This window comes from Dermochelys coriacea, chromosome 9 (genome assembly GCF_009764565.3).
Source record: "Dermochelys coriacea isolate rDerCor1 chromosome 9, rDerCor1.pri.v4, whole genome shotgun sequence".
In the NCBI taxonomy this organism is placed as follows: Eukaryota; Metazoa; Chordata; order Testudines; family Dermochelyidae; genus Dermochelys; species Dermochelys coriacea.
The window spans coordinates 102,426,232-102,446,030 of NC_050076.1; positions in this window are offsets into that span (position 1 = coordinate 102,426,232).

Below are 19,799 nucleotides of genomic sequence, written 5' to 3' on the forward strand. Positions count from 1 at the left end.
TTTCTGCTTTGGATGTCTCCCTTTGTTGGGTGTGCCTGGCAACATCATTTGGGATATTCACATTTTCTCTCCTCCACAAGGCCTTTCTGTCTCATAGTGGGGATGCAGTAAGTCCTGGCAGGCTGGAATCCCTCTGCTGCAGATTCCCATTCCCTTGGCTCTTACACTCTCAGCCCCACTTTTCCTACTAATTTCTGGCACACACACCAAATCACCTTTTCTAAGCCACCAGTTTGCATCCTTTGCCCCCTGCACCTCTCCCATCTCCTGCTTCTCTGTCACTTGCACCCTCACACTTAGTAGCTGAGTACTGAGCCAGACTCTGATGTTATATCTCAAACAGTCTGGTCCCTAGACTCGACAAGCTAGTGGGAGGCTCATTCTCTTTCGCCATCCTGCTCTGGTTAGAGCCTCCATCTCTTAGCCATCCCACCCATCTTTCTGCATGTGTTAAGCTCTCAGGATTATGAACTGGGGAACCTTTTGGGAAAGGAGGAGCCTGTACAGGACGGATGGGCTCCACCTACACCAAAACAGAACCAGATTGCTGGCATATAAAATTCAAAAGGTTTTGGAGGAGTTTTTAAACTAAGGGCTGGGGAAAGCCTCCTTGGCCCTTATGATGATCTCTACAGAGGGGACGGACTGGACGATGTCCGTCCCAACCCATGGTCAAGAGTCCATTGTGTGATAGATCACCATTCTGGCCAAGATGAGGCAATAAATGATCCAGGGGACCTCCAGAGGGCAGGCATGAGCCTCTACAGAGTTACCATCCTATTTGGACAGCTGAAGATGCTGATAGGTGTCCAATGGACTTTCCAAAGCACGTAAGACAGCTTAAGTATCTAACTCCATTGAGTCCCACAGAGGTCATCCCATCCAACTGCACACTCACCTTGTCTGGTAAACATTTCAGCAGGATGCAACAGGCCTCTTCTATGTAGCTCTGCTTCCCCTGCACTACTGAACCAGATTCTGCCTCATTTAACACTGGTGTAATACAGAGTAACTCCAGTCACGTGACTTCCATTGAAGTACTTTGACCATGGGAGGAAAGAGGTCTGCAACAGCCACCTCCCTTCCCCCTCACCTACCTGACAACCCCAATCTTCCCTACATATGTTATCTTCTTGGAAGCGAAGGCAAATGGCCTGCTAGCCTGCCTTGGTGGTCTTTGGCAGATGGCATGCCCTGTTCCCTGCCTAGTGCCTTTGGAAATTTATCTCCTCCTAAACAAGGCTGACAAAAACAAGGTTAAAAAACAAACAAAAACCCTTTGCTGGCCTGCCTGAATGGAATGTGTGGAAGCATTGGTGCTATTGTCAACCCATGTCCACGTGGCACAATACAAAATGACTGTCATTGGCTTTAAGGCAACACTAGCATTGCTATGAAATTTGCTAAACTCTGGGAGCACAGAACCACATGGAAGGAATGAAGATTTTTTTTTTTTTGCTTGAACTTTCATGTCTTCATCTTTGCACAACCCTAGGTATCAATCTCCAGGGGAAACATTGGTAACTAATAGCAGCCCATGGTGATTTGGGTCAATGCCAGAATATTATCTTTGTGATAACCTAGTGTCACTTTTCTATCGTGCATTTATTGCTTTATCAGGGGTAAACATTATAGACCGCCTAAAGTGCCTTTATGTTTTTCACTTCCTATTAACCTGTGGAGTGGATGGAAGAGGGCTCTGTTCGTCTTTTAACTGCAGGCCTGTGATGTGTACCTCTCTGAAGTATGATAGAATCATTTCTCAGGTTCATCTCAACACAGGCTGTAACTTTTCATGAGCAAAGATGGATGCTGCGAGCAAAACCTAGGCACTGGCAACATTTATCTCAATTTAGCCCTGGTCAGAAAAAGTAACTGAGGATGCCATGCTGAAAGCAAGCACACTGCTTGAATGAATTTACAACTAGTAATAAAAATACGTAGGGGAGATTTCAGAGTAGCAGCCGTGTTAGTCTGTATTCGCAAAAGGAAAAGGAGGACTTGTGGCACCTTAGAGACTAACAAATTTATTAGAGCATAAGCTTTCGTGAGCTACAGCTCACTTCATCGGATGCATTTGGTGGAAAAAACAGAGAAGAGATTTATATACCACACACACAGAGAACATGAAACAATGGGTTTATCATACACACTGTAAGGAGAGTGATCACTTAAGATAAGCCATCACCAGCAGCAGGGCGGGGAGGGAGGAAAATCTTTCATGGTGACAGCCAGGTAGGCTAATTCCAGCAGTTAACAAGAATATCAGAGGAACGGTGGGGGGGGTGTGGGGGGGAAATAGTTTACTTTGTGTAATGACTCATCCATTCCCAGTCTCTATTCAAGCCTAAGTTAATTGTATCCAGTTTGCAAATTAATTCCAATTCAGCAGTCTCTCGTTGGAGTCTGTTTTGAAGCTTTTTTTTGAAGGATAGCCACTCTTAGGTCTGTAATCGAGTGACCAGAGAGATTAAAGTGTTCTCCAACTGGTTTTTGAATGTTATAATAGGGGAGAGAATTTTCTGCAGTGGGATGCGATAAGGTAGGTGTCACTAATTTCCTTAAAAATGTTGCTATTAAGTGAGTACAAAGGTAATTATCATCTTCTTTGTGAATTACAATTACATTTAAAAACCAACTGGCCACGGTCATGTGACACTGAACAAAGCCCATTTTCAATTTCTTTCACATGAAACTATTTATGATGTATGTCATGTCCAAGGGTTGGGCTTGAAAGCCGCTTTGAAGAGGAATTGTACCCCTTGAGATATGCTCATGGCCAAGACAGGGGTGCAAACAAATAGCTCCATCGTTGGCAATCTTATGGCAACAGCACAGATTTGAGAGGGCATAAGACAGCGTCAACCATTCCATCCTGCCCCTGACACACACCCTGCCAGCCCAACCCACAGTGCCCCTGGACCTGGTGCAGGTATCCTGTTCTCTCTGCAACTCTCCCCAGGAGGCCAGGCAGCTACTCTGAGACCCCTTTCTGACAGCACATGGTGCAAGCTACAGAGGCGCCCCTGTGAATTGAGTCCATAGTATGGACACGACATCAGACCATGTGGGCTGGGACACAGTGGGGACAAGACAGCATCCAACTTAGGGCTAGTCTACACTGGCTTGTGTGGTCGCAGCAGAGCGTTAGGAGAGCTCTTTCCCAGGGCTCTAAAAAACCCACCTCCACAAGGGGCGTAGCTCCCAGCTCTGGTGCACTGTCTACACTGGTGCTTTACAGTGCTGAAACTTGCAGCGCTCGGGGGGGGGGGTGTTTTTTTCACACCCCCTCAGTGAGAAAGTTGCAGCGCTGTAAAGTGCCAGTGTAGACAAGCCCTTATTTACCATTGGTTTCTGCCATGGCTACCAAGCCACCAGTGCAACTGACCTTATTGCAGATTGTCTGAGTCCAGCTCTTTGGAATTCAGTATAATTGCAGTTCACCGTTGAGGCACCTTCCATCTGAGGCTGTCAAAGCACTTCACATGAAAGGGAGTGGGTAGGGACCCTGGCTAGGGCATGAGGGGGGATGGGAGGAGTGGGGCAGGGATACCAGTGAGGGCATGAATGTGAAGTGGGTAAGTACTGTTATCCCTAGCAGCATATGGAGTGTGTTTGCAGGCAGAGGCAGATGGCACGACTTATCCATATCATGGAGGAAAGTCTGTGTCGGAGGCAGAAAGGAAATCCAGTTCTCCTGGTGTTATTGCGGAGCATTACCCACTGCCCAGCCTGCACTCAACACAGCGATATCCTAACAACCAGTGCCCCAAACCCTGCAGTTGGTTTGATCTATGAAGGGTGACCAGGCCAACCGGAGTGACCATGAGGAGGTTCCTGCTGTGGCTCCTGCTGTCCCTGTGGTGCATAGTGAAGGACACAAGTAGTGTGCCATGTAAAAGGGAGGATTGGATACTAATAAGGCCAGTCAATTGATCCTAGACAGTTTAAAGGATCTGTCACACTCTGTATCCACCTCATTAGATATAACAAAATACCTTGGTCAAGAAGTCACCGGCCTGTTAATAAATGGTACCCAAATAAAGGCACTGGAGGAGAGTTGTTGGAGAGCAGGACAAACTTTGGCCATCACCACACAGGGAATTGTAACTGATCTCCTTGATGGGCAGGTCCACCCAGCCCTTATGGAAGTGGTGGGACCCCATCTCCCCAGTACCCCTCCATGGGCATGGGGAAACAGAGAGTCAATAAGAGTCCAAAGACCAGTTTGGACAGGTCACAGTATACTTTTAGCCTTCCGGTACCTTTGGGCATTCCTCATTTACAGTGAGCCAGGATGGTGACCTCCTTGCCAGTATGGAGGAGGGGGTCATGTGATTAAAATAGAAGGCGTTGCATACTTGAAGGTCGCTGGGAGAGCACTGTATCCTACTGAATGTTGCATGCACTCTAATAAGCAAATTCTGTGTACATGCCCATAAAATATTCTAACGTATCTGTCTAGGTTCAAAGTGGTCATCACTGAGAAACTGGCGCAATGGAGCTGGTCCAAATGAACAGTACCTACTGGTGAGTGCCTGCCCAGAACCAATAAATGAGCTAAATGGAAAGCCCTGCCTCTCGAGACATCCATCCGTGTACATGATGGTATTCCGAAGGGCAACCCTGACCATTGACGGAACATGGCTACACCGTACTTCGCTAATAATGGGTAACCTAACATGGGATCCAGAATGGCACTACAGCAGTAAGTGTCTAGAGGAGGGTCTACAGGCCCTGCAGGCGAAGATTGAGGAGTTGGTGGCTGAGGCCCAGAGGCATATTGGGAAAGGCCATCTGAGGTACACCCTGATAGGGGAAACTGTGGACCAGGCTGATGTGAAGTACTCGGAGGCACGGAATCAGGCAGTGGAGGTTAAAGTGATGGTTATGGGTGATGCCATCTCAGGTGATAAGGTCCCCTGAGGATGGATCTGGGTGCTATTTTGTCAAGTTATGTGGGGAGTGTCTATCTTGACATTCCTGATGGTATTGATGCTTTACCGGCAACTCCGAAGTAAGCTGGGTACATTAAAATTGGTATATTTGACTTGGCGAGTTAGGGAACCCTAGGGTCAAAAGGAGGGACTGAAGGGCCGAAATCCATATGCTGTTTATGTAACAACCTGATATATAGACTGTGTCAGCTCTTTTTACCTGCCCAAAGTCCAGAGTTTGGACCAGAGGCCAGAGTAGTGAGCAGTATTACCTAAGAAGCAGAATAAACAAAAGACAACCTTGCTTATTGCAGAGATAAGCTTGGTCAGCAAAATGCCAGATGGAAAATTATAATTGGTGGCTTTATCTAAAAGTTGCAAACAGACCAAAGGAATGAAAGGGGCCCTGTTTCTTCTGTAGAAGAGGTGCCTTCCTACACATCAACCTTGAGTTTATGGAAGAGGTTCAAACATGCCAATATGAGATATCACATCCTCCCTCTAACAGATGCACACCCCTCCTCCCAAGCCATCACTATTGCTTGTTTTAGAAACACAAATGAACAACTAAAAGCAAGTGCTGTTGCCATGTACTTTTCCTGTGTCTCTTTGCTTTAACCCCTAGGTATGTACCTGTGGACAATCAAAGGAGCTATTTTGTTCCTATGGACCCCAAATCAGAATTCAACACATATATTTTATACTAACACACTTTAGACATTGTTTAAAGAAAAACACCTGTGTACTAATTGTATCTTACTTGTTAACCTGAAGCCATGGGCGGAGACATTATGTAATCTTTGACTATTGGCTACTGGGCTTATTTTGTCTTGCTGCTAGACCTATCCAGGGATACGGACTGCCTACCCTGTCCTTTCCCTCCGCCCATGGAAAATCCATATAATCCACTATGATCAATTGTTTGGCAGTGTCTCTGAGCCTAATAAGCAAGGTGACACTTTGCCAGCGTTGTGCATAATAAACCCACGTACTTGATTCTACACGGTGTCCATATTCTATTCCTTCAATCTATCTAGCATTGCCTCATCTGAAAACAATAGTTTTTTTTAGCATAAATGAAAAAGGAAATAGTTTTGCATCATCAGTGATGGCCTTTAGGTTCTTCCTATGCTTTTTTCTTTGTTTTTTTAGCTTTGGAACTTTGACTCTTACACCAATAAGAATACACCAGCTATAGGACAGCAATAAACCCCTTGGTGTTTTGTTGTTTTTCTTTACAGAGCACATAGCTGTAAGATAGCTGCTGTTCTTGCATGCTTTTCAAGGCAGATTGTTATTTTCTCTATCGATTTAGAAGTGTTGGAGTTCTGTGTGGCTTTGTTTAGAAGAGTTAATTTGACAATCTGAAGTCAAAACACCCAGTGGAAATACAAAATCAAGCTCATGTTAATGAGCCCAAGCCAGTTACAAGTTACTTCAGTGGTTGATAATCTGCAGAGGCTAGTAGGCTTCTTCCCCACCCCATGAGAGCACTGGAGGTAGCAATATCTGCTTCTCACTCAAAATGTGTAGTTTATTTATCCCCAAAGGGCTCACTCAGGAGACTAATACATTGTTTACCAATTATTAAATTAAATCCTGTCCTTGAAATGGACAATGAGCCAAATTCCTTCCTGGCGGAATTCCAGTGAAGTCAAGGAAGACGAACGTGGGACCAGCCTTTCAATCTGCACAGCCTGTTTGCTTCTCCTGTGCGGTCTAAGGAATTCTTCACCTCAGCACCCAGCCTGACTGACTGACCAGGAATAGGAATTATTTCCCCCAGGCCCCGGAGCAGAAGCAGAGTACCTGCACATGGCTTGACCTCCCAAGGGCTAGCGCCACCCCCCTTCCTTCAGAGGCCCTCCAGCCCTGCCCCTGCCCCAGCCTGCCTTCCCCTTTCCTCCTGCAGCAGAACTGCATGACTTCCACTGCCCAGGGACAGCCGGAGAGGAAAGCGCAGGATTGGCCCTCAGAGAAGGAACAGAAAGGGAGACATGCCCTGGGAGCCTGGTTCTCCAGAGTGCTGCATCTCAATCACAATGCACCAGCTCTCCTGTGAGTTTGGCACATTTGAACTTGGCTCTACTGGATTCGTTTCAAACCAGAAACTTTCCAGTCCAGGGCCTGAGCTCTGCATCCTCACTACTGAGAAGACCCTATCTGTGGACTGGACGCTTCTCGCCTCACACAAGCAAAACTCCCTTGATTTCAATGGGCCCATTGCCTGATGACTGCAACATTGGGCTCAGCAATACAGAAATGTCTCTAAAGCAGCATTCATTTAGTGCAGTTGGTTTTAAAAACCTACTGCTACAGTGTTAACAGTTTTCAGAGGAGCAGCCGTGTTAGTCTGTATTCGCAAAAAGAAAAGGAGTACTTGTGGCACCTTAGAGACTAACAAATTTATTTGAGCATAAGCTTTCGTGAGCTACAGCTCACTTCATCTCACTTCATCGGAGTGTTAACAGTAGCGGCTTTCGGTCCCTATCAGCGACTGAGCAGAGATCAGTGCCAGGAAATTAATTGCACAGAATGCAAGAGCCAAAATCTGAGCCAATCCTTTGAGCCTTTCCAGTGACAGGACTGAATCTCTACTAAGCTGACCTAAAAGAAAACACATCGTCTGCGGGAAGAGTTCTCCCTATTTATTATGTGCCATTATATGCAGCTCTAACGAGCATACATGCATGCATTTTAAATAGGTATTTTCAAACATTGGGTATGCTAATTAGAGTTCATTTCTGAATGTGGTTTTCAGGGCTATTAACTATATAAACCACAGCTGAATTATGGATAGGCTACCAATGCTAGAGCGATATATCTCCCATTCCACCTCAAGGTCTAGCTCTTATGAATATTTTATATTTGTGTGGGTTTGCAGCATGGCTGGTCTGACATAATGGTGCTCTCAGTGCCACTGGAGTAGATCCAGAGTGACTGCATTAGAATCAATGAAGTCACTGGAGAAAATGAAAAGGAGTACTTGTGGCACCTTAGAGACTAACAAATTTATTAGAGCATAAGCTTTCGTGAGCTACAGCTCACTTCATCGGATGCATCGGAATGCATCCGATGAAGTGAGCTGTAGCTCACGAAAGCTTATGCTCTAATAAATTTGTTAGTCTCTAAGGTGCCACAAGTACTCCTTTTCTTTTTGCGAATACAGACTAACACGGCTGCTACTCTGAAAACTGGAGAAAATGAAAGCAGAAATTGGCTCCAAGAGCCTTTTCAGGAAAGGAGAGGGGGAACTGGGAAAGGGAGAGCATAGAGCACATCGAAGTGTGGGGTAAGAAGAGAAATGAAGGCAGGGTCTGTCCCTGAGAGAAGGATGGGGAGAGAAAGGAGGCCACTTGGGGTCTGAGGAAGGGGAATCAAGAAACCCTTCTGGGACCATTCAATTTTATTCCATCTCTTGACCCTTCACACTTGTCTAGCCTCGGAATTACTTCTATTCCCAAAGGGGGAGATCCAGCAGAAGAGTTAACATCTTAAAAGAAATGATTCAGTGACCTAGCCAGAAGAAACCTTGAAGTGGGTGATGCAGCAATAGAAACAGCTCCTCAAACCCTAGTGGCAAAAACTCTGCCCCGGGAAGCATCCTGGTACCCCACCACAGGCCAATGGAGTATCAGGAAGAGTTTCTTAGCAAATAACTGTCCAGCTTTCCTACGGAGGTGAATTACAGTGAAAATTTTTTATTGTTTATTGTTTATTCCATGTTTATTCCAGTCCAAGAGCAGCTAAAGATACCTTATATTGCCACAGGCCTTTGCTACTACACCAAACTGAAGAGTTTTTGTAGAAATCAAAATGATGGCCCTGATCAATGGGTTTGACTGAGTTGCCCTCAGTGCAGGCCCCCAGGAGATGGTCAGTGTCTACATAGGGAGAAAATACCTGATAGAGGAGGGCTCTGTAATAGACCAGACAAAGGTGGAACAGGATCCAGTGGCTGGAAGTGGACGCTAGACAAATTAAAATTGGAAATCAAGCACATTTTTAGCAGCGAGGGTGATCAGGCACTGGAACGACTGACCCAGGGATGTGGTGGACTCCTCATCCCTCAAAGTCTTTAAATGAAGATTATGGCTTTCTAAAAGATCTGGTCTGGCACAACCAGAATTTATGGGCTTCAGGCAGAAATTACTGGGTAAAAGCATATGGCCTTGATTAGGCAGGAGGTCAAATGTGATGATCACAATGGTCCCTTCTGCCTTTAAACTCTGTGAAACGTTGAAACAGCAGCCTCCTGATTGTGATCAGCAACATGTATTTCCCCAAATGCCCAAGAAGCCATTTTGGAATAGCCAGAGCATAGAGAAGCGCTAGATACATCCCCTTTCCCACAGAATTACTTAACTCACAGTATAGGGCCTAAGCAGGTAGGAGTCTGAGGCCCATGTGTGGTCTAATGAGCATTTCTGCTGCCATGCCAAATGGTGTGAGTTTAGTATGGAGTCAGCGCCACACCCCAGATTTTCAGCCTTAATTCAGTTCCTTTAACTCTGGGAGCACTCCCAGCATGTATCAGATCCTTAATGTAATTCTACTTTCAACTTCTGTGGATCTCTCTCTCTCTCTGTGCAGTTTTTAAAGTTAAAATAAAGTAATACAGCATTTTTTAAAGAAGCACATTTGCTTACTATTAACAACGGCTGCTTTCCAGACATTGGAGGCTACAAAGTGCAGCTCCAGAATTTTAAAGTCCGATAAGGCTAAATTCTGCCATGAGTTAAACATTCACAATTCAGTAACGGGAGTTGCACACATATAACCAACAGCAGAACATGGAACTTCAGTCTCAGCCTACATGTATGACTCAGTATCAACAATGGGAGTTAGGGGCTCATATCAAGAGAGAGTAGAACCATGCATCAAGTTCATTCCTGATGTAACTCCACTGAGTCAAGAACAACAGTGCTGGGAGCACCAGCTCTGAGTTTATCTTCTGCACAAACCCTATCTTGTGTAGTTAAAAGATGGGACACAAAGAGAAGATATAAGTGGTCAGTTTTCAGACTGGAAAGTGGTAAATAGTCACATCCCCCTGGGGTCTGTGCTGGGATCAGCAGTGTTCAACATATTCATAAATGATCTGGAAAAAGGGGTAAACAGTGAGGTGGCAAATTTCAGACCATACAAAATTACTCAAGATAATTAAGTCCAAAGCAGACTGCGAAGAGCTACAGAGGGATCTCACAAAGCTGGGTGACTGGGCAACAAAATGGCAGATGAAATTAAATGTTAATAAATACAAAGTAATGCACATGGGAAAACATCATCCCAACTATGATACAAAATGGTAGGGTCTAAATTAGCTGTTATCACTCAAGAAAGATCTTGGAGTCATTGTGAATAGTTCTCTGAAAACATCCACTCAGTGTTTACTGGCAGTCAAAAAAGCTAACAAAATGTTAGGAACCATTAGGAAAGGGATAGATGATCAGACAGTAAATATCATCATGCCACTATATAAACCCATGATACAATATATCTTGAATGCTGTGTACAGTTCTGGTCTAATATAGCTCAAAAAAGATATATTAGAAATGGAAAAGTGTAGTGGGATGGTTACCCGCTCCTGCCTGGAAGGGCTTAAAACACCCTGGGAGACGGCTGGGGCAGGGGAAAAGCTGGGCTGATTGGCGGAGCAGCCGCAGCTGGGACCACACCCCAACCAGACCCAGCTGGCCCTATAAAGGCCAGGGAAGCCAGGGGCTGAGAGGACGCTCCCTCTAGCTTGCTGAAGGAGAAGGGCCTTGCTGCCTAGAAACTGAGAAGAGTACCTGAGGTGGAGCAGGGCTGGGGGAAGGCCAGAGGAGCTAGGGAGCTCTGGCCTGGAAACCCCCCCAGGCTGCAGGCCTAGAGTAAGGCCAAATAGGAACTGGATTTCAGGGGGCAGCCAAAGGTAGGCAAAGGCAGCAAGTCCAAACCCCTCTTGCCTGTGATGAGTGGTGTTTACACTGCAGTTGGCCCCAGGGAAAGGGGGCTAGTTGATGACTGGCAGTGGCCATAGACTGAGGCGAGGTGAGGATTCCCTGGGCAGGGGAGACCCAGATCTGTGAGGGTACTGCCAGGGGGCAGCACCCTGAGTAAAAGGGTCCCATGGTCCAGGAGAGACACGGGGGCCCAGCGGCAAATGGGAGACCAGCCTGCACAGGGTGCTCTGGAGGCTGGAATGCTAATTCCCTGGATGACCAGCAGGAGGTGCCGCAGGGGTATGTCTCGCATCACCACAAAAAGGTTCAGAGAAGGGTAGTTAAAACGATTAGGGGTCGGAACGGCTTCCATATGAGGAGAGATTAAAAGACTGAGACTTTTCATCTTGGAAAAGAGATGACTAAGGGGGGATCTGATAGAGGTCTATAAAATCTTGACTGGTGTGGAGAACGTGAACAAGGAAATGTTATTTACTCCTTCACATAACACAAGAACTAGGGGTCACCCAATGAAATTAATAGGCAGCAGGTTTAAAACAAACAAAAGGAAGTATTTAGTTGGGGATTGGTCCTGCTTTGAGCAGAGGGTTGGACTAGATGACCTCCTGAGGTCCCTTCCAACCCTGATATTCTATGATTTCTTTACACAACACACAGTCGACCTGTGGAACTCCTTGCCCCAGAGGATGTTGTGAAGGTCAAACCTGAAACAGGGTTCAAAAAAAGAACTAGATAAGTTCATGGAGGTTAGGTCCATCAATGGCTATTAGCCAGGATTGGCAAGGATTTGACCCCATGGTCTGTGTGTCCCTAGCCTCTGGCTGCCAGAAGCTGGGAATGGGTGACAGGGGATGGATCACTTGATGATTACCTATTCTGTTCATTCCCTCTGAAGTACTTGCATTGGCTACTGTCAGAAGACAGGATACTTGGCTAAATGGACCAATGGTCTGACCCAGTATGGCTGTTCTTATGAAGAACCAGTTTAGCCTAAGGGGTTTATTTTACTTTCCATTCTCCAAATCCAGATGCCACCGAAGTCCATGACAAAATTTCCATTATTTCATTGGGACTAGCGTTTCGACCAATGTGTGTCAATACGGTTTCAAAATCATAATATAGACTGAAAATAGGGAACTTCCTGGCTAGGCTTAAGCGTTCCCGCTGCTCCTGCACACTCACCCTACGTTCTAAGCACTGCTCTTCTGGTTTAACTCTCCCCCTCAAAGAGGAAGCATATTTACTAGATTATTTTAGAAGAAAATGTAATTGCTGATAATTCATTTAACAACAAAAGGAGTAATTTGCACATTATCTTTGAAGATGATGAAATTGAGCTATGCGTTTGTGAATCGGAGACAGGACAGGAATACCATGGAAACCTGTCCTTGACATAAGCAACAATACCGCAGATATGTAGTTTACCTGAGTGTTAAAAAGTCCATTATTCAAACTGCCTGCAGTGCTGACAGAGAACAAAAGGCCAGTCCATGGACTGATAACGTGGTTTGCTTCAGTTTCAACATCAGCTGTATAAAGATTTCTAACACTGACATCCTGAACTGCATTGAAAGTGGAAAAACAGAATGTGGTCTCCATAAACCATACTTCAGAAATACCAATCTTCTCAAAGCTGTTCCCAGAGGAGCGTTTACTCATTTGAAAAAAAAAATATTGATAACTTACTACTACTTTTCCACACAGTGCTGCTCACTGGCAACAACACTAGCTGTAATGCCAGGCATTTACCATAATGATCCCAGGAAGAAGGTATCGCTTCATTCTAGATGGTGTGGGATGGAGATTTTATTCCTGGCAGGGTTCAAAGAAACTAGAATGTCTGGCTTGTTGACTGCCAGCCACAGTAGTGACAGGACACACCACAGTACAATCTAATACCACAGTACAGCTGAATTCATCTCTACATGGACTCCTTCTATTCCAGCTGAGCACTGTGGGCCAGGGACAACTCTTACAGAAGTCAATAGACTGATTCCAATTGACGTCAGTAGGACCTGGGTGCAGGTTTACAGGATTACCGCTCCAGTGCTCGGGCATGCACACAACGCAGGCTGCAGGCCCCCAGCAGCAGAGGGTTTTCCTGGAACAGTTCCGAGGTGGACACACCACATGGCCCATGCTCTGCCAAGTGTCAGGAGCTACCTGGAAGAGTAGGGGACAGAGCCAGGCCAGCTGCGAAGCGTGCTGACCCAGGCAGTGGCTGGTGGGCTCCTAGGAAGTAAAGATGCCTGCCCTCCTCAAAGCAACCACTCATGCTAGAGCTGCAGGGTGGAGTGAAAGTATGTGTTCGACCTTTGGAGCCCAGTCTTGTGAGGTGCTGAGCACATCCCAGGGGGCAGCGATCACCCTCCAATTACCAGTAGGAAGAGCGGGCGCTGAGGGGGTCGCTGGCCCATAGCGCTCAGCACTGTGCAGGATCAGGCACTAGAACGTTCAAGAATCTTCCTCATGGGGCGGGGTCTGACCCTGCTGCTACTGATTTCCAAGGATGCAGGATGTGGTGCACTCGGAGTCCCATCCTCAGCTGCTGTGAAGCTCCTCACTGTGCCTCAGCGGGTCACAGCTGAGAATACCAGATTCAGGACAAACTGATGAGAAATAGGGCAGACTCACGCCCACGCTGGTGGTTATGCTATCATTAGATATACCAAGCCAGTAACAAAAGTAAACATCTGTCTCACCACACTGGCCAACAAGAAGTCAAAAATGCAGTCCTCTTAGGCATTCCAGCCCTGATATCTCCACCCAGACACTAGACTTTATGAGGAGTGGTTATTTAAAACCAATTTCATCAAAGGGCCCTACTAATCCCAAGAGATCAGCCACACAGCCAGGCCAATATATAACTCAGAGCTTACCCAATAATCACGCTGTTGCCAATCCTTTAGTATCTAATATCTAAAGGTTTATTTATAAGAAAAAGGAGATTGCTTTAACCATTTTAACTATCACATACATGCAGTCGTTGAAAAGTTCTTGGTCAGGTTGGTAGCAGTGATGTTACAGACTGCTGGCTTGTGACGTCTCTGGTAACTTCCAAAAGACTGGAAGGTCTTCAGTCCATAGACAATATACTCCTTTTAGTGCAAGTCCAGAGATCAGAGCAGGAAAGAAGCAAAATGGAGATGCTTCCAGGGTTTTTATGCCTTTGCCCATGTGGAGGGGACACGCTCACTCTCAGTTTGTGGAAAATTACAGACACAAGATGGAGTCCAGGGTCACATGAGTGAGTCACATGCTCTTGCATGCTTTGATGACTCATAAGAGTAGCCATTACCCATATTCTGTCTAAAGTGTCCAAAGGACATCTCCCTGATGGGGACAAGCATCTTCCATATCCATTGTGAGTGTTAAGCATTCTTTGTTGGGCCATCAACTTGAATAGCTCATTCACAATGTGCTGGTTAGACCGGATGTAAATACCCTGTGTTACTCCAGGAGCAGACACATTTGAAATACTGGTACATAGTCGATATTCATAACTTTAGATACAAAGATGATACAAGCATACAAACGGGATGGATTGTAACTTTTCCATTGATCCCTTACATGACAACACACTTTTTACAAGATTTGTTGCAATTATCTAACCATGGCGATATGAATGGTCATGTTCCAATCATACAGCATCACAAAGCACCATTAAAATCAAGCCCTCTGCTGAAGCCAGCAGAACCACATGGACTGGCATCAGATGAGTATCTGGCTCTTTGTCTCTTAAATAAAAGTACAAAGTATGCAACCAACCAATCAACCCTTTCCACTCCAGGGGCCTGGGTACCCCTTTGGGGGCCCGGCCTGCAGTAAGGGGCAATTCGGATCCACACCACCCCCTGCAAAGAGTTGGAAGGCGTTTGGTGTGGAAGAGGCAGAATGCCTCAGTGGCAGGATGCCCACTGCTCACACGCCTCTGGGAGGGTTAGGTTATCACCCCTGCATGGGTAGAGCCATTAGGACCAGGATCCTGTTTCCTCCCCACCTGCCCTGGGGTTCCATGTGCACCAGGGAAGTAGAGATAGAGACATCTGCACACAGCGACTGGAATTCCACCTGGCCCTTCTGGGAGCCACAGAAAGGGGAAGGATCCCCTCCATGCCTCTGTAAAGGTCATGCCATAGCATGTAGGAGGATGTTAGACACAGAGACGAGCACTGCACTGAATAACAGGCAAAAATGGATGGGGTGGAGGGAGGAACAAAACAAACTCAGATGTGTCTTTTGGGGCTTTTAAACTTGGAAACAGAATTGCTGTCCTATGCTTATCCTTCACTTAGAGGTCTGACTAGCAGGTATAGGAATATCAGGCTTTGTATACATTATATATTTAAATGAGAAGGTCAGTTTATTTTACATGGGATTTGTACTTTAATTGGAGTGACGTGCATTAAGAGGACACATGAATTAATGGCATTATTTACAATCCATCTCATTATTACACACAGCTTGACATTTCATTCAGTTGCTAATTCTTTTAACCAATTTTCTTTGTTGGAAATAAAACCATAGTGCTTCATCTGTGATAAGTTAGAGCTTCATCTGTGTCTGTTTGTTTTAATTTTAAAAGCTCCTTTAAAAGAAAGGCTCAATGCCTGCATGGCACGACTCACTTGAATTAGAGTCTTGAATACAAAAATGTTCATGTTGAATCTGATGAATGAACAATGAACAAATTACATGTTTGTTTCATCTGCCTCGTCTTACTTTTGATCTCTAATATTAGATTGTTATAATTGTGTTTGAGCTCCTCGTGTGTATATTAGTGTTTATGTTGCTATAGAAAATGTGAAATTTAATGTGTTTGCTCACAGGCTTAAAAGGACGTTTTCCCTCTTTTCTTATCTCTTTGATGTGTTAATCAAAATCGTGTTATAACAAATGTTTAAGTATTATTTCTAAATGGAATGCAACAGGTAGATCTCTCCTTTAAAAGCAACAGCAATGTTGTATTAGGCTTGCCTCCCATATATTTTTCATTTGAAGGCTACATTGAATTGAAAATAAATTGTAGGCAAGGGCCATAGTGATTGCAGAATCTTTAAAGGTCCTAAATCTGAGCTCTCATTCAAAACATTTGAAAACTTTTGTAGAACTCTGTGTTTCATCCATCAGAGGGCGAAAACAGAAACACACTAGATTACAATATATAAATGACTTTTTTTAGTTCTATGTCAGAATTTAATGCCAGAAAGAACCACCAGACCATCTAGTCTGACCAATACCACCACTGCCAACACCACCTAAAAGCTGCTCACTGAACCCAAAACTGATATTAGACCAAAGTGTGTCAGCCCACAGGAGACTAGACTATGATGTGCTACCAGCAGAGAACAGGAGGACTGAGGGGCACCAATGCCCAAAGCCCCTGCAATGGCAGGGAAAGGGTTAAGTAAAATATGCCCAGATAATCCTGGCAAGTGACCCACACCCACAGGCTACAGAGGAAGAGAAAACCTCGCAAGATCCCTGACAGTAGACCTAGGGGAAAATTCCCAAGCCCAAACATGGCAATCAGTTAGACCTGGAGTATGTGAGCAAGAACCAGCCAGCCAAGCACTGAGACAGAGAATGCTCAGTGCCACCTCGGAGGCTAGAGACATCATTCCTGCCCATCCTTGCTAATAGCCATTGATGGACCTATCCTCCATGAATTTATCTAGTTCTTTTTTGAACCCTGTTATAGTCTTGGCCTTGCCAACATCCTTTGGCAAAGAGTTCCACAGGTTGACTGTGCATTGTGTGAAGAAATACTTCCTTTTGTTTGTTTTAAACCCGCTGCCTATTAATTTCAGTGGCTGACTCCTGGTTCTTGTGTTATGAGAAGGGGGTAAATAACACTTTTTCCCCACCAGTCATGATTTTATAGACCTCTATCAAAGCCCCCACTGAGCTGACTCTTTTCCAAAATGAACAGTTCCAGTATTTTTAATCTCTCCTCATATGGAAACTGTTCCATGCCCCTAATCATTTTTATTGCCCTTCTCTGTACTTTTCCCAGTTCTAATATATCTTAGCAGAGCCGTCTACAATGGCATTCATTCTTCTCTCTCTGTACTGGAAATGTCTGGCCTGATACATCCAAGGATCACATTTGCCTTTTTAGCAGCCATATCACATCAGTGGCTCAACATCATCATCCTGTCATCAACCAACACACCTAGGTCTCTCTCCTCTTCTGCCACTTCCAACCAATGACTCCTCAGCTTGTAGCAGAAATTCTTTACATTCGATCCTAAATTCATGACCTTGCACTTTCTGCTATTGAATTTCATCCCATTTCTGTCATGCCAGGCTTCAAGATCATCCAGAGCTTCCTGTCTAATAATCTCATCCTCTCCTGTATTGACAGTTGTCAGAGTAGCAGCCGTGTTAGTCTGTTAGTCTAAAGCTTATGCTCTAATAAATTTGTTAGTCTCTAAGGTGCCACAAGTACTCCTTTTCTTTTTGTATTGACAGTGTCTCCCAACTTTGTACCATCGGCAGATTTCATTAGCGCTCTCCTCTGTTTTGTGCCAAGGGGATTAATAAAAATATTGAATAAGATTGGTTCCTTGAGAAACTCCACTAGTAACCTCCCTCCAGCCAGACAATTCACCTTTCAGCACAATCTGTTGCCTTCTTCCTTTTAGCCAGTTCCTTATCCACCTTACAGTTTTTGTACTGATCCCCACCTTCTCTAATTTAACTAATAATTTCCCATGCAGTAACATGTCAAATGCTTTACTGAGTCCAAGAATACTAGATCTACTGCACTTCCCTTATCTAAAAAAACAGTGATTTTCTCAAAGAAGGAAATCAGGTTAGTCTGGCACGATCTACCTTTGGTAAACCTATGTTGCATCACATCCCCTTCTCCATATACGTCCCTGAATTTAATTATTCTTTCCTTCACAATTGGTTACAAAGTCATGCATATTACTGAGGTCAGACTAACAGGTCTGTAATTGCCTGGATCACTTTTTTCCCTTTCTTAAATATAGGTACGAGATTAGCTATTCTCCAGTTAGATGGTACGACCTGCAGAGAGATGGATTTATTAAAATCCCTTGCTACCAGAATAGCATTCTGAAATGCCAGTTCTTTCAGTATTCCGTGATGGAAATTATCTGGTCCCCATGATTTGAGTACATTAAGATATTTGAGTTTTTCTTCCTCCTCAGATGTGGTAATTTCCATTTTTATACACTCATTTCCATGAGCCGTCCTGCCTTCACACCCATGTTTCATATTATCATTCTCATTGAAAACAGAGGCAAAATATTCATTTAGTTTTGGGGCTATACCTAGACTATATCTAATCTCCTCTCTAACCACAGAGCAGAGCAGCCCAACCTCATCCTTCCATATCTCTTATTTATATAAACTAAAGTTCCTCTTATTTATTTTCATTTCCTTAGCAAGAACAAGTTCAGTTTGGCTTTTAGTAATTCTCACTTTATTCCTACATCTTCAAACCTGCAGGATGTCGCTTTATTTACTGTTCAGTCCTCTTTCCATTTGCTATAAGCTAGCTGCTTATCAGTCTAGCATTGCATCACCTCTTGTTGGTTCAGTGATGATTTGATGAAGAAAACTCTCATCTATGACATCCAGGAATAATTGGGCCTTACCACTGTTAGTAGCATTTATTTTCCAATTAAATCTCCGATTATGACACAATTCCCGATAATAATTATCTCTCCAATAATATTAAAGAGATCTCTATCCAAATGCAAATTCAACCCTGTGCGGTTCTATAGCAGTGAAGATACACTCACTCAAGCAGGAGTTTGCTTACACCAGGATGCGGCTACCCCAGGTACTGATCATCTGAGTTAACTCTGCAATGAAGACATTCCCAGAGATTCATGATAGGCATGTCTCATTTTACACATCATCCCCTTAAAAAAAGATGGTGCACGCCAAATTTGGACCTCAGTTACCTGTATGTGCATTTTCACAAGTGTCCCTGAGCATATCATTTGAAGACAACATCTCAGTTTGCAGCTTGGAAAAAACAATAATTTCTTTCTTCTTTGAGCTAATTTGATCTGGAAGAAATGCTACCCAGTAACTCCGGAACCCTGGAGTGCCGTTATTACAGAGTCACTTTCAGAACAGAACCACGCTTTAATAAAAAGGAACATTGGGGCAGATTCCCTTGGAGCATTCTCACGGGATTGGAAAGCTGGCATGGTGAGAACATTACAATAGGCTGGAGTGGGAGAAATAGCTTTTCCAGCTCTTAGTAGATTGGAGAATGGTGGAAGGAAATCTCCTTGGGCCTGTTCTCCCTTCCCAGCCACATTAAACACAGTGCACCAGATTCACTCCATTATTTAGGTGCCTATCTGCAATTTTAGGTAGCTAAATAACTTTGCAAATCTGGCTCAGGGGCCATTGCAATAGCTGACGTGCTGTGGTGCCATGGCCATCTCCATAGCCCCCTTGCCCTTTACTGGACAGGAAAACTCACTACTCTAGAGGGCCGCTGTCTTTACAATCCCTGTATGCCATCACATTGCAACAGAGAATCAGGCCCCCTCTTTATTTCTCACTCCAGTGACCCAGTTTTCCAAACAGGCCTACAGGACAAATAGGGGTATCAGGGCCTGATGTTTTTCATGTAGAAAACAAGCAGATAAAACATCTTACTTGGTTATTTAGAAACAAAGAAATCTACCTCTGAGGCCCTATTTCATATAAGGAAAGAGAACAAACACACAAGAGAATTCAGAGTAGCAGCCGTGTTAGTCTGTATTAGCAAAAAAGAAAAGGAGGACTCGTGGCACCTTAGAGACTAACAAATTTATTTGAGCATAAGCTTTCGTGAGCTACAGCTCACTTCATCAGATGCAAGAGAATGCCTCTTTGCAGATGTCTTTGCTATTGTCATCCAGCAGGAGGGGTGTCTTCCTTT